Source organism: Ptychodera flava, chromosome 1 (genome assembly GCF_041260155.1).
Source record: "Ptychodera flava strain L36383 chromosome 1, AS_Pfla_20210202, whole genome shotgun sequence".
Classification (NCBI taxonomy): Eukaryota; Metazoa; Hemichordata; class Enteropneusta; family Ptychoderidae; genus Ptychodera; species Ptychodera flava.
This window is the reverse complement of record NC_091928.1, coordinates 61,592,103-61,606,212: the sequence shown is the minus strand read 5'-3', so window position 1 is coordinate 61,606,212 and position 14,110 is coordinate 61,592,103. Positions and strand designations below refer to the sequence as shown.

At 41.0% G+C, this 14,110-nt stretch overlaps 1 pseudogene; it reads right to left on the bottom strand.

The window, feature by feature from the left end:
- LOC139148300 (low-density lipoprotein receptor-related protein 6-like) overlaps positions 1–13,841 on the bottom strand; it is a 60,713-nt pseudogene extending 46,872 nt beyond the window's left edge.
- Between the last annotated feature and the right edge of the window lie 269 nt (positions 13,842–14,110).

Here is a 14,110-nt window from a genome sequence, read left to right as displayed (position 1 = left end):
TTCTTTAACCATTGGAAATGACTGTAACAACTCGTTGCCATCTAACATCGGCAGAAACTTTTCATCTCCAACTGTTTTTGGCTGTCCGTAAAAGTTGGCGAGTTGTTCAATTGCCGCGATTCCATGGTTACGCAATGCTGCTGCGTCATTTGGATAGTTGTTTGGATTTAAAACAGTGTCTAGACAGTTCAGAATACTGAGAGCGTCATCCCGAAAATGGTCATGTAAACTGTCGATTAGGTGGCTAATGAATGATCGGTGGACAGAGCAGTACGCTGTGACATTTGTCTCCCCAGCGAATGACAAGTGATGACCCCTGAAATGTTGATTATTTTGACGAAACTCAGCCATAAACCGGCGTTCATTGTGGCCAGACATATCCTCATTTCGAAGATTTTCCAAGGAAGCAATTGTCGCGCTGACCATGGGCTTAATCTGAGATAGATTTACGTCATCACGCTGAAAAACCATGTTGAGTCTGTCCATACATGGTAGGACGTCAAGAAGAGTGTGCGTTGTAGCGATAAAGGCAAAAGTCTTTATTTGCTTAAGTAAGCCATCAGCTGTTGCGTTTTTTCGTAAACTGGCGTCTTCATCAAGTTCAAGGACAAGAGCTGGCCAGTTACACCCGATGGATTGTACTGCACGAGAGAGCGACAGCCATCTAACAGCACACGGTTGTTTCAAACTTAGGAAGTCGGAATTGTCAAGCGCTTTGTTCAGTTCTCTCAATCTTTCGTACCTCGACGCAGAATACTCGAAATACAGATACACAGAATTCACAACACTGCGATACTTGGCAATTTCTACCACACCCTTTGTAGCATCTGACGCAGCCAAGGCAACACGGTGTGCAGCACAGTGTACATGAACCACATATGGATTTAGACGCTGTAGACGGACTCCGACACCATTATGACGACCTGTCATAACGCTTGCGCCATCTGACCCTAAACCGACGACTTTGCGAACGTCAATATTTCGCGACTGTAGGGAGGCAAGAACAGCATCAGTAACAGTTTCAGCGTCCCCGGCAACAATCGTCACATTTCCAGCAAAAACGGTTTTGTGACAACCTCCTTTCAAAACACGTAGATAAATTATTAATTTCTTCTGAATGGTGATGTTGACAGTTTCGTCAATGATGATGGATATTACCGAACTATTTTTGATGTCGTCAGCGATATCATCTTTGATAACTTCACACAGCGCATTCTGCATCTCTTCAATGCTGTCATGATGAGTGTACGTATTGGCATCAATGAGAGGAGAACACTGATTGAGCTGTTGCAGCTGAATTAGATTTGCGAATTTGTGGTCGGCAATTTCCGACTTGGCCATGAAATACACGGTTCTCAGCATAGCTGCTTGAGATGACAGCGTTTTGGCGTTTGATTGGCGAACGGCTTCCTCTAAACATCTTTTTTTTGGATGAAATTGGACTGCGGCTTTGTGATCTTCACTGTCTATATGGCATGTGAGAGCAGATCGTTGTAAATCGCCACATCCATTTCAAGTAAACACATTTATTTACCAGAACTCAAACAAATACAACAAAACATTCGCTCAACTTTCTTTGAATCGACAACAACCCATCGTTTCTCCAACCACGGAAAAGCAGCTTCCCATTCTGGCTTGTACTTTCGTGCAATCTTTCGTTTTTCGCTATCAACAGTACCTGCAATCTGAGTTTCCTGCTGACGTGACGGCTCCGCTTGAGTTTCTCCACACACTGCAACCTCCTAAGCATTTCCAGCTATCCGCACACGTGTTGAATTGGGCGATAATCGGCCCGTTTGCTGGTTGCGATTACCATTATGAATAAATTTAAATATACTAGTTTGACGAGACATTTCAATGAGAGTTCAGAAGGTAGAAAGGTTATCGCCAAGAGGTCACTGGACTGGTTTCTCACTGGGCACACTGAATTTTCTCATTCAAACATTCAAACTGAAATCACCAATGGCAACCAAGAAAACATACCCACAAATATACAGACACAGACGCCACTCAGACTCATCATATAAGCTCTTTTTGGTATTTATATATAAAACCAATATGAGCTAAAAAATAACTACAGGAGACTGATATTCTGTCACTCAAAGTAACGTGGTATACAATTAGACTTTTATTATCAACTTTCAACCAATCACACGAATCACAGTGTCATGACTGTGTTGTTTCCATCAAGAGCGTCGAAAATTACCTACTTTGTTGCAACTATTTTTTTAGTCTGTAGTCTGTACTTGGCTACATTTTGTTCAAAGGCTACGGTCGGCTTTCTTCAGTGATGACAATTTCACTTCACCGGCCGGCCTCAAACCTTGTCTCAGAGGGCGCGCAGGCCGAGTTATTTTTAGCACAATGACACTTCTATGAAATACCACTGCGTACGCCTTGCACGTAGTTGTTGGCAATGTTGCCTTGATGTACGCGTCGATTTTGACGCAGTCCATTTATTTTTTGCGTCAAAACAGCTACATTTGCGTCAAATACGCATGAATTTTGCGTTAACGCGACCTCTGGAAAGCCTCTCTTCTTAAATGCAAATCAGTCTAGAAGGTTCAATGTATCTGTTTACATCATAATTCACATTAGTGTAAATAGCAATGGAAGATGCAATGTATCTGTTTTTATCATGATAAATAGCACACAATTGAGATTGAACTTACCTGAAATATGCTAATGTTTTGCTATTTTTGATATAATTGAATATGGATATCGAAAAGAAGGTGAGGTGTAAGACCGGTGGAATAAGAGAGAACAATGTTTTGACCACACAATGGGTACATTTGGGCTAGAGTATTTGCATATGCAATTTCAACATCATTGGAAAAGATTAACCCTTTTCCTGCCAAGTCCATATTTCACCATCAGGTCAAGATGGTTAAAATTAATGAAACACAACATATTCCATACAGTGTATTTTAACATGATATTGAACTTTTGAAGACTGTTGAAACATAAATACTGTAAACTTGATATTTTTGGACAAATGATGCTATAATAGACCAAGCTAAGTGGGTGAAAATACATCATGTTTTGTCTCAATACAGCTTTTTACTGACTTGGCTGATGGTGAAGTGATACTGTCTTGCAGCAAAAGGGTTAACAGTTCACATTCAGGCTATTGAGTTGCACTGATCTGATGACTTGTCACATCAAACAGCATGAATATATGTTTTGCATTCTGCAATTCTATTTGACTTTATTAGTTTTTGAAGTTTTACAAAGTTTGACATTAATCATCATTAGCATGCATAAATTAGCATAATAGTTTGAAACTGATTTGGCTTATGACTTGCTTGATTTGCAACTTATGCAATGCAACTTGTGGAGGAGTTGATTTCCCAACTCATCACAAACTGACCATTCATCTTAATGCAACATGATATTGTAGACTTACCCTACATGAGGATCCAATGCAATCGCTCTCGGCTGATCTAACTCCTTCCAGAATAATACTTTTCGTGAAGTTCCGTCTAAATTACTAACTTCAATGCGATTAGTTTCAGAATCTGTCCAATAAAGTTTCTTTCCAAGCCAATCACAGGCAAGTCCATCGGGTGACACAAGACCTGTTGTGATAATACTTTCCACAATTTTGGGTCCATTTACAAATGTTCTTTTGATCATTTCTTGGCTGACATCTGTCCAAAATACAATTTTTTCCTGGTGAAAAAAGTCTAAAGCAGCAGCATCTTCCAGACCATTAATTACAACTGTATCATTTGGTGGAGTTGTTCCCGCATCTACAATCCGAACATCTCGGCGGTTGGCAAATAGCAATAGGGGATCAGCTGGAAAAATACAGAAAAACTAATTATTAGAGATACATGTACATTTTTCTCTAAGATAAAAACAGTCAAAGATCATGTTGTTACAATCTGTTAATCCTTTCAGGGTGTGATTGTTTCCCACCAAAAATTTAGTGCACAATATTTTCCAATTTTAATGATTTTTCTTTTTTTTTTTGACAATTTTGGACCAAATGGACATCGCTTTTCATTGTTTATAGTTTTTGATCAAAATTTTGGGGAAAATCTTAAAAACATTGTTGAGTTTATATTTGATACAGGTGAGAAAAACTGACTTGGGCGCCTAAATGGGTTAATCAGTGTGCCTCCTTGCTTAAAGGGGAAGGTTACCCAGCAATTATGTGTTCAGCAATACGAAATATATGAAAAACTGGTGCGAAATCTGTCTTTGTTATTAATTTTCACTTACTGATAGCGCAATAGCACCCATTTGAAAACCTTTAATTATAGGTAGAAGTGACATGAGAGCCTAGAGCAGCACTGACACTTGTTGGGCTTCCTCGGCTGTAGACTATGGGGAAGCCCTATAAGTGTCAGTGCAGTCCTTGGTTCTCACGTCACTTCTACCTATAACCTGTGGTTTTCAAATGGGTGCCATCGCGCTATCGGTAAGTGAAAGTTAGTAACAAAGACAGATTTCGCACCATTTTTTCATAGATTTTTTTAATGCTGAACACACAATCCGTGGGTAACCTTCCCCTTTAACCCTTTTCCTGCCAAGTCGGTGAAAATCCGCTTGAAATTCGGTGTAGCCAGAATCTAAGCACTGGTGACCGTTATTCTCCCAACCCGGTGGAAATCGGGCCCTTTTTGGGTACCCCCTTTCCTGCCAAGTCGACGGTACTACGTTTTGCTATCCCCTGTGCGTTTAGGGGTCATCCGAGGAGAGGTTTTCTGACAAGGAACGCCTTTTCCCCTCGAAATGGGTTCGCAGGGAGTCGATAGACAGGGAAAGGTGCAGAAACCTGTCTGCCAGTCCCCCACACCCGAGGGGGGCTGGGTTTTTTTTACCGCTTTTTAGCGGACTTGGCAGGATAGCATGGTGACGTTTTCTGGCGGAGTTGGACGTACTTGGCTGCCTGGCACTATAGAGATTGCTGCCGAACTTGACCAACTCGGCAATGCTAATCTAGAAGGCTACCTCTTGCAAACGACTTGGCAGATATGCCGATGGTGCGAGACGAAAGTCACTTATTCAGTTGTGCGTGACTGAAAATGAGAACGTATTTTTGACGGGACGGCTCGACTTGTTCCTCCGATGGAACGGATATGAACGACTCGGAAATACCATTACAAACTGGTGTCCGAGTACTAAGCTGGGCTTCAGCTCTGCAAGTTCAAGCCAGGTAACGTCCTTCACCGCCTTGGCCGTGCCATTCAATGGACGTAGCTTTGGATTTTTTATTTATTCCATCGTCCGAAGTATTGGCTCTGGTTTGCAGGCAAACGTATCCTCTTGCCGACGCATTAGTAACTACGTACGCTGTTTGCGTACAGAGAATTCAAAAGGTGACATAAGGTCAATATGCTACGGGGATACCGCCTGCAGTTAGCAGGGACTGCTTTTGTTATGCAAACCAGCTAGCAGTACAATATGGCTGCAAGGCATGTGGACACGTCGATGGCTAGAACAATGGAAGCATATTGCGTTGCACCCGTGCATCGCAAAAGTGAACTGAAGACTTGGGTGTAGTGACTGGTTATCACTGGTTGGCTGCAGCCCAAGCCATGTCGGTACAAACCCGTACCTGACTGAGGACCACTCGATTAAGTCAGTAATGAACGGTAACACTCGTAAGCCAACTCCCATATGAGCTGGCTAAACTACGTTGAGCTGTGCTTCAATGGCTCAGCCATGTCGTTAATACAACGGCAAAAACGTAGTTTTTGTGCTACACTGCCAAGTCGTTGAAGGTACGTATTCAATTGACCCTACCCTGGGGAAACAGGACAGGTTTGACGGTGCTTCTGCACCCCTAGCACGACACGACCCTCAGGGTCTCTGACTAACAGACGAGTGAGGTGATGTTTGTGCCTAGCGGACGTGCGTAATACTGAAGGAGTTTATTTCCGAAAAAATAAACATGAAACGGCAATAAAATGACGCACTCCCAGGGGCAAACAAAGCCGGTGACCTCAATTTTTTTCTGCAGCAACCCTTGAGCTCCTTCCCCTGTCTACGGGCATGTAGAAATTATCGAAGTCTAACACGTATAAGTACAGCTAAAACTACCCTGAAAATGGGCGATTTCTGCCAAAATGCCTGGCAGGATAACATGCAGGAGAGCCAATCTTTTGCAGGCACATATTATGGGGCGGTTTTCTACTGACTTGGGAGGATAACGGACAAGGGCGCTCGGCAGGAAAAGGGTTTAAGTGAACATATTTCTCTGCAAGCATGCTCCTCTGACTACGAATTGTAAGTGCAATATTCAGTCCCGTATGAACTTGTCCGTGTGACTGATTTGCCATGGACGTTTTAAAAAAGACATCCATGGTTTTAGAATAGCAATCTGGCTACAGAAAAACATGTACCGGTAGTAACAGAGGATCACATAAAACGTCTGATTTTGAATGTTATCCTAGAAAGAACTGGAAGACTTTGAATGAAAATATGGATGTAATATATGAAGTGCTTAAAGTGCATGAAAGATCTTACTTTATCCTTTTATTGTGGGATTTTTTCTGATGCTATGAAGTGACGTTTGCATTGCATAATTAACATAAAATTTACATAGTTATTGTTATGCAAATTAGCCGATCCTGTTTCAGAAATTTCTGGGGAGAACACTGATATTTCACTAAAGAACACATTAAGACAAGGAACGGTCGATATAGCTCCGCTGTGTTATGTACAAGTAGAGAATATCTATTTGTGACACTTGTTGATAAGCAAGGTGAAATCTTTGGATAGCTCATTTCGGTCACCTGACAAAAAATGGCATAAATAGCTGTACTTACACAATTGAAGATTTATCATAATTTGAACATATCACATTAAGATCATCCCTTAGAACATGTCTACCAAATATCAAAGCTATCAGAATAGCAGTTTTTGAGAAAAAAAAACTTTTGACCAAAATGGCCAAAATTGCCCCCTAAATACAAAATTGTAGATTTCATCACAATTTGAATGAATCACATTTTGATCATCCATATGAACCTGTATATAAAATATCAAATCTATCAGACAAACGGATTTGGTAAAAAAAATTACTAAAAATGATTAAAATTGCCTTAAAATACAAATTCTAATATTTCTGCACAATTTGAACAAATCTGAAAGAGGTCATTCTAAGGACCTATATCCCAAATATCAGAGCTATTTGACCGGCCTCTTCAAAGATTTTCAAAGATTTTTTGACTGAAGATGACAAAATTGCATTAACAATACAAATTTGCATATTTCATCATAATTTGAACAAATCTGAATGAGGTCATCTCTAAGGGTCTGTATACCAAATATTAATAAATATTAAAGCTTTCTGAATAGCTCTTAGGGAGAGGATTTTTGCCCCAAAATAGCAAACAAAGCCCAAGACCTCGTTATTTTTCCTGCACAACCCCACGAGCAGGTGCCCCTCTATACAGGCATGTAAAAATTTTGGAAGTCTAACACGTGTATAGACGGCTAATTGTACCCCGAAAATGCAGTATTTTCCCGCCAAATGCCTGGCAGGAAAGCGTGCAGGAGAGCCAATTTTCCGCAGGCGCCGCAAACGGGCCAGTTTCCAACAACTTGGCAGGACGGCTTGCAGGGAGCTTGGCAGGAAAAGGGTTAAAGACCATGGAGGGCAATCTACGATGCCATATACTTCACTGTTTATTACAGACTGTGGACTAAAATTTACCAAGCTCAGGTTTCACTGTCTATTACAGATCACAAACAGAAATCACTCTCTATTACACTATTATGGGTCACTTTCAGCACACCTCCTGATGGTGAGTTGTGGCTTTTGGTGATTAATTTGCATCAGAGTTGCTACCCCTGAAGTCTGTCACAATGTCTATAACATAGTTTTGTATGCCCCTCTCCATCCTGTCAAGTCTATGAAAATTGCATTGATTTGGAGGGTGTCCAGAAGCTGGCATTCAGACATCGTTATCCTGCACTCCATTCCATCGACTTGGCAGGTTGACATACCATGTATATCATGTAGGCAATGGGATAGGTCATTGACAGGCCAAAGGGGAGCAAGATGTACTGGTATTAAATTCTTCTCAGAAAGAATTATCAGAATTTCAATATTTTTATAAAATTTATTACATGACTTTAGATGAATGAAAATAATGCCGTTTCAGAAGTTTTTGTTTTCATGAGAAATTTATTTTTATGCAAGATAGTTGATACACTGATTTGCATGTAATTGCTCTGAAGGATCCTATATGATTAAAACATGTATCTCACTGTGCTTAACTACTACATACTCCTCTGAATAAAAGAGCCAGGGAAAGAAAATCTGGCAAAATATCATGATTTGAACTTTACAAAACATAAATAATTGCTGGAACAGGTTGATGGCAATTCAATTAACCCTTTTCCTGCCAGACAGAAATAACTGTATCACTTCCCCATCAGCCAAGTCAGTAAAAAGCGGTATCGAGCCAAAACATAATGTATTTTCACCCACTTGGCTTGGTATGTTATAGCATCTTTTGTCCAAAAAAAATCAACTTTACAGTATTCAAAAGCCTTCAAATGTACAGTATTATGTTAAAATACATCATATGGAATATGTTGTGTTTCATTAATTTTAACCATCTTTTTAACCATCAGGAAAAAAGGACTAGATGTACACATCACATCCTGAATCACTTTTCCATCGTGCCTGGATATTTTTCCTCTTACAAACCATGAAGTTTTTGTATTTTCAATACAGTCTTGTAGCATATAAATAAGTACATTTTTTTAACCTGGTGGTGAAATATGGACATGGCAGGAAAAGGGTTAAACAACTGGTAGGTTTTGTGAACACCAAGGACTTTTAAGCAAAAATCAGAACAGTGATTTATATAACAAACAGTGTTCTCCCTGAATAGGTAACAGGGGCGTGGCGCCCTCTTGTAAATTCCGAGCGCCCCCTTGCCAGAAATGAAAAAGATTTATTTTTTTGAAAAATAAAACAATAAAATGTACGGGAAAAAAGTTGACAGTGATTTACAAGCAAAATGCGAGCGTGAGCGTCGATCCTGCAGACTGCAAACGTAATTCTCATCGACCTTGCAAATCTCGCGAGTTTGTGATGTCATCCGAGATCATAAGCCATGTGCAACTCATCGAAGGCAGCCATATTTGCATGGCTCAGTCCGCAACGTTACGTTAGCCACGGTCACTCCATAGGGACCGTGCATTAGGTAACCGACTTGGCTGAGTAAACATGGCAAGGAGCTGGAGGGTAACCAAGGACAGCAGAGTACACTGAAGTTTTATAGGAGGTTAGAATTTCGTTTGTGTATTCCTTCCCAAAGCAAAACAACCTAATTTTAGGCTCGGTCGGACGTGTATCGGGATGAGAACACGTGAGTGTTAATGTGTTATGGTGATAATTTTGACATCGATGATAAATGTATGTCTCTAGACACGCTATGTTTTCGTTTTCAAAAAATGTAATCTTCATTGAAATCCGTGAACTGTAATAAAAGTTATGGAACACTGTTTCAGATCTCTTTTCCTTTGAGTTTTTTATACGAAAAAAAATCTGAAAAAATTCTCCCCAAGCCTGAGTTTTATGGTCACCGTGATAATTTTGACATCGATGATAAATGTATGTCTCTCGCTATGTTTTCGTTTTCAAAAAATGGAATCTTCATAATTGAAATCAGTGAACTGTAATAAAAGTTATGAAACACTGTCTCAGATCTCCTTTCCTTTGAGTTTTTTATACGAAAAAAATACTCCCCAAGTGCCACCAAATAACACAATTTTAATCTCTGTTTTTCAAAAGCTCCAACGGCAGGAGGGGGGACACCCCCCTCCTGACCTCCCCCGCCTGCCGCTAAAGCGGCTGCTTGTGGTGCTTCGCACCACGTCTTCGCCCTCTTCTAAAAAATCCTGGGGAGAACACTGACAAATTTAATAGTTGCGATGTCTATTGTCAACCATGGTATACATTTTATGCAAATTTGCAAAAGATAATTTAAATAGAGCTGATCTCCTTCTTTCCAACATGCAAGGAGGTCAATTTGTCACATACGTCTCAATTATCTACCATCCATAAAGATGTTTAGATCAAGACACTTAATTAAACCCCCTGATGTTGACAGCAGTATGTCTACTATATAGCCTAACTTATGAGTGACAAACATTAACAAGTTAAACTTTTACACCTATCAAAATTTATGGTACAGGTCTTCACAAAGCCGGCACTCAAAATTTGGGTTGCACTTATCTCAGTGCTGGTAGATGACATCAAACATATTCTGAACTCTACCTCCTAAATATGCTATATTATCCTCTTATTCATCATTTTGAATAGTTAAACTTGTAATATTCAACAGTTTGTTGAAAATTACAATGCATTCACTCAAAAATGAACATTAAGTCAGAAGTAGGATATAATTTTCCTGGGTATTAAATTGAGATGATGAAGGGCGACTTGGAAATTACTGATAAAGCATGATAACTGAGTTACTGAACACATACTAAGGAAGTCTGTAACTGTTATTGCATAGTGAGCCCACGGACAAAATCAATTTCCACCAGTCATACAATATTATCCCTTTTCCTGCCGAGCGCCCTTGTCCGTTATTCTCCCAAGTCAGTAGAAAACCGCCCCATAATATGTGCCTGCAAAAGATTGGCTCTCCTGCATGTTATCCTGCAGGCATTTTGGCTGAAATCGCCCATTTTCAGGGTAGTTTTAGCCGTACTTATACGTGTTAGACTTCGATAATTTCTACATGCCCGTAGACAGGGGAAGGAGCTCAAGGGTTGCTGCAGAAAAAAATTGAGGTCACCGGCTTTGTTTGCCCCTGGGAGTGCGTCATTTTATTGCCGTTTCATGTTTATTTTTTCGGAAATAAACTCCTTCAGTATTACGTACGTCCGCTAGGCACAAACATCACCTCACTCGTCTGTTAGTCAGAGACCCTGAGGGTCGTGCTAGGGGTGCAGCAGCACCGTCAAACCTGTCCTGTTTCCCCAGGGTAGGGTCAATTGAATACGTACCTCCAACGACTTGGCAGTGTAGCACAAAAACTACGTTTTTGCCGTTGTATTAACGACATGGCTGAGCCATTGAAGCACAGCTTTACGTAGTTTTGCCAGCTCAGTTGGGAGTTGGCTTACGAGTGTTACCGTTCATTACTGACTTAATCGAGTGGTCCTCAGTCAGGTACGGGTTTGTACCGACATGGCTTGGGCTGCAGCTAACCAGTGATAACCAGTCACTACCCCCAGTCTTCAGTTCACTTTTGCGATGCACGGGTGCAACGCAATATGCTTCCATTGTTCTAGCCATCGACGTGTCCACATGCGGCAGCCATATTGTACTGCTAGCTGGTTTGCATAACAAAAGCAGTCCCTGCTAACTGCAGACGGCATCCCCGTACATGTAGCATATTGACCTCATGTCACCTTTTGAATTCTCTGTACGCAAACAGCGTACGTAGTTACCAATGCGTCGGCAAGAGGATACGTTTGCCTGCAAACCAGAGCCATACTTCGGACGATGGAATAAATAAAAATCCAAAGCTACGTCCATTGAATGGCATGGCCAAGGCGGTGAAGGACGTTGCCTGGCTTGAACTTGCAGAGCTGAAGCCCAGCTTAGTACGTCGGACACCAGTTTGTAATGGTATTTCCGAGTCGTTCATATCCGTTCCATCGGAGGAACAAGTCGAGCCGTCCCGTCAAAAATACGTTCTCATTTTCAGTCACGCACAACTGAATAAGTGACTTTCGTCTCGCACCATCGGCATATCTGCCAAGTCGTTTGCAAGAGGTAGCCTTCTAGATTAGCATTGCCGAGTTGGTCAAGTTCGGCAGCAATCTCTATAGTGCCAGGCAGCCAAGTACGTCCAACTCCGCCAGAAAACGTCACCATGCTATCCTGCCAAGTCCGCTAAAAAGCGGTAAAAAAAAACCAGCCCCCCTCGGGTGTGGGGGACTGGCGGACAGGTTTCTGCACCTTTCCCTGTCTATCGACTCCCTGCGAACCCATTTCGAGGGGAAAAGGCGTTCCTTGTCAGAAAACCTGTCCTCGGATGACCCCTAAACGCACAGGGGTTTGCTACACGTAGTTCCGTCGACTAGGCAGGAAAGGGGGTACCAAAAAGTAGCCCGATTTCCACCGCCTTAGGAGAATAACGGCCGTGGCTGCTCAGCTTCTAGCTACACCGAATTTCAAGCGGATTTTCACCGACTTGGCAGGAAAAGGGTTAAGGATATAAATGCTAGATATAAGAAAGCCCATTACAGCAGTCTTGACTGTGATGTCTTCACTAGGTTACTGGGTGTGAACATAAGGTTGTGAGTTTGAATCCTATAAAATGTAGTCAAGAGTTTACTGAATACACAAATCAAGGCAGGAGTGACTCTTGGCCCGAACCCCTGGAAATCACTTTAATCGCACACTTTCCTTGGAAAAAGTATATAAAATACAACTTTTGGAGGGTTTAGAAAGAGGGTTAGTGTTTAAGTTTTAGGATTAGCATACTTAAATTGTACATCCTACCTAGTAAAAAAAAAGTTTGGGATAGGGAGCCTTAACCCTTTCACCACCATGGTTTGTCCCAAATCCATTGTTTTCTATGGTAAAGTTGGACCTGTATACAGGGAACTGGGGGTGAAAGCCTTAAGGAACTCTTTCCCAAATTACTACACACACAGACACAACTTTTAGCATCTAGATTCAGGAAAAATGCTAATGTACAGACATTTTAGTGGCAGAGCCACATTAATAATCACTAAATTATTTGTTACAGCAACACTAACAGTCCAAATTCAGCATCCTTTGCTATTAACTCAAGGTTCCCATCAAAGTTCACAGTCACATTTTTCGTTTCTTAAAGATCATACTTTACAATTACTACTGATGTAATAACTTGACTTACTCTACAATGCTGCATTTGTAGAGCACACCCTTTTCCATGTAGCACAAGTGTTACAAGTGTTCTGAGAATGTGTGTACATCCCTACCTCCGCACAGGTATCACCGTGCATCATGCCATCGATGGGGCCGTCTCAATACTATTATCATGGTTTCTTTTGACTTGCTCACGGTAAACGAAGATTAAATCGGATCAGAAGTTTAGAATTATTTAACATCTCTATGTGCGTTTTCTACAATTTCATTTAATATCTCTTTGAAAATCAAAAATAGACAATGACACCAAAGAACTGCCTCCATTATCACACCCAAACATTTCTTATGTTGTTGTTTTCGCAGTGAGGTCACGTGACTAACCAGACCTTACATTACATAGAGTACCCCTATAGCAGTCCCTGATTTCTTCGTATAAGCAACCGTAATGTTGATAAGTGACACAACCGATTAAGTATTTTTGACCTATGTCAGTGAAGACGAAAAGGGTTAGGTATTCTGTCGAAGCAGACAGCCTAATTAGGTGACATTCGTGACGAACTGCATGCTAAGAAATTTCCAACATGGCTGACTATCAATTACACAGGCTGTCGGAAACAGAGTTAAATCATGCTCGCAGTTTCAAGTAAATGCTACATTGGAACCCCTAAAGCGACCCTACAGATTCTAGGTACGTTCGGAGAAGACGATGGTCGGATAATTACTAACTGATCGATCTCGGGTGTACTTTGACAGGGTTAAATAGGAAGACTACACTACATATCGACACACAATACAAGATAGACAGCGAGCTTACCCCGAATCACGGTTAAAATACAGCCCAGCGTTAGATACCGCGACAATGCCACCATGTTGACTCGAAATGGGGCCTTCACCGTCCAGACATCAACTATGTAAATTCATGAAGGCGTTTTGGATAAACCCACAAATCCAGAAACTGGTCGATATAACTCCTGATTGTATATTCGTACTATGTAAATTGCTTCGACTCTATTGCACCTGGCGAACTATATATCATAGGAGTTCAACTTATATCAATGCGCGGTCGTTAAATTCTATTCCCACCAAAGACAAGCGGACATTGATCAAAATTGCGTACTTCATAAAATAAGTATCATAAAATGTAACACATACATATTTTTCCTCGTACAATTGTGCAAATAAAGGGGGAAAATAGTGGGACCTTTTACTTGTGGCACCGGCAGAAAAAATCTCTGTTTGTTAGCAGTCGACTTCATGGGTGGCAGT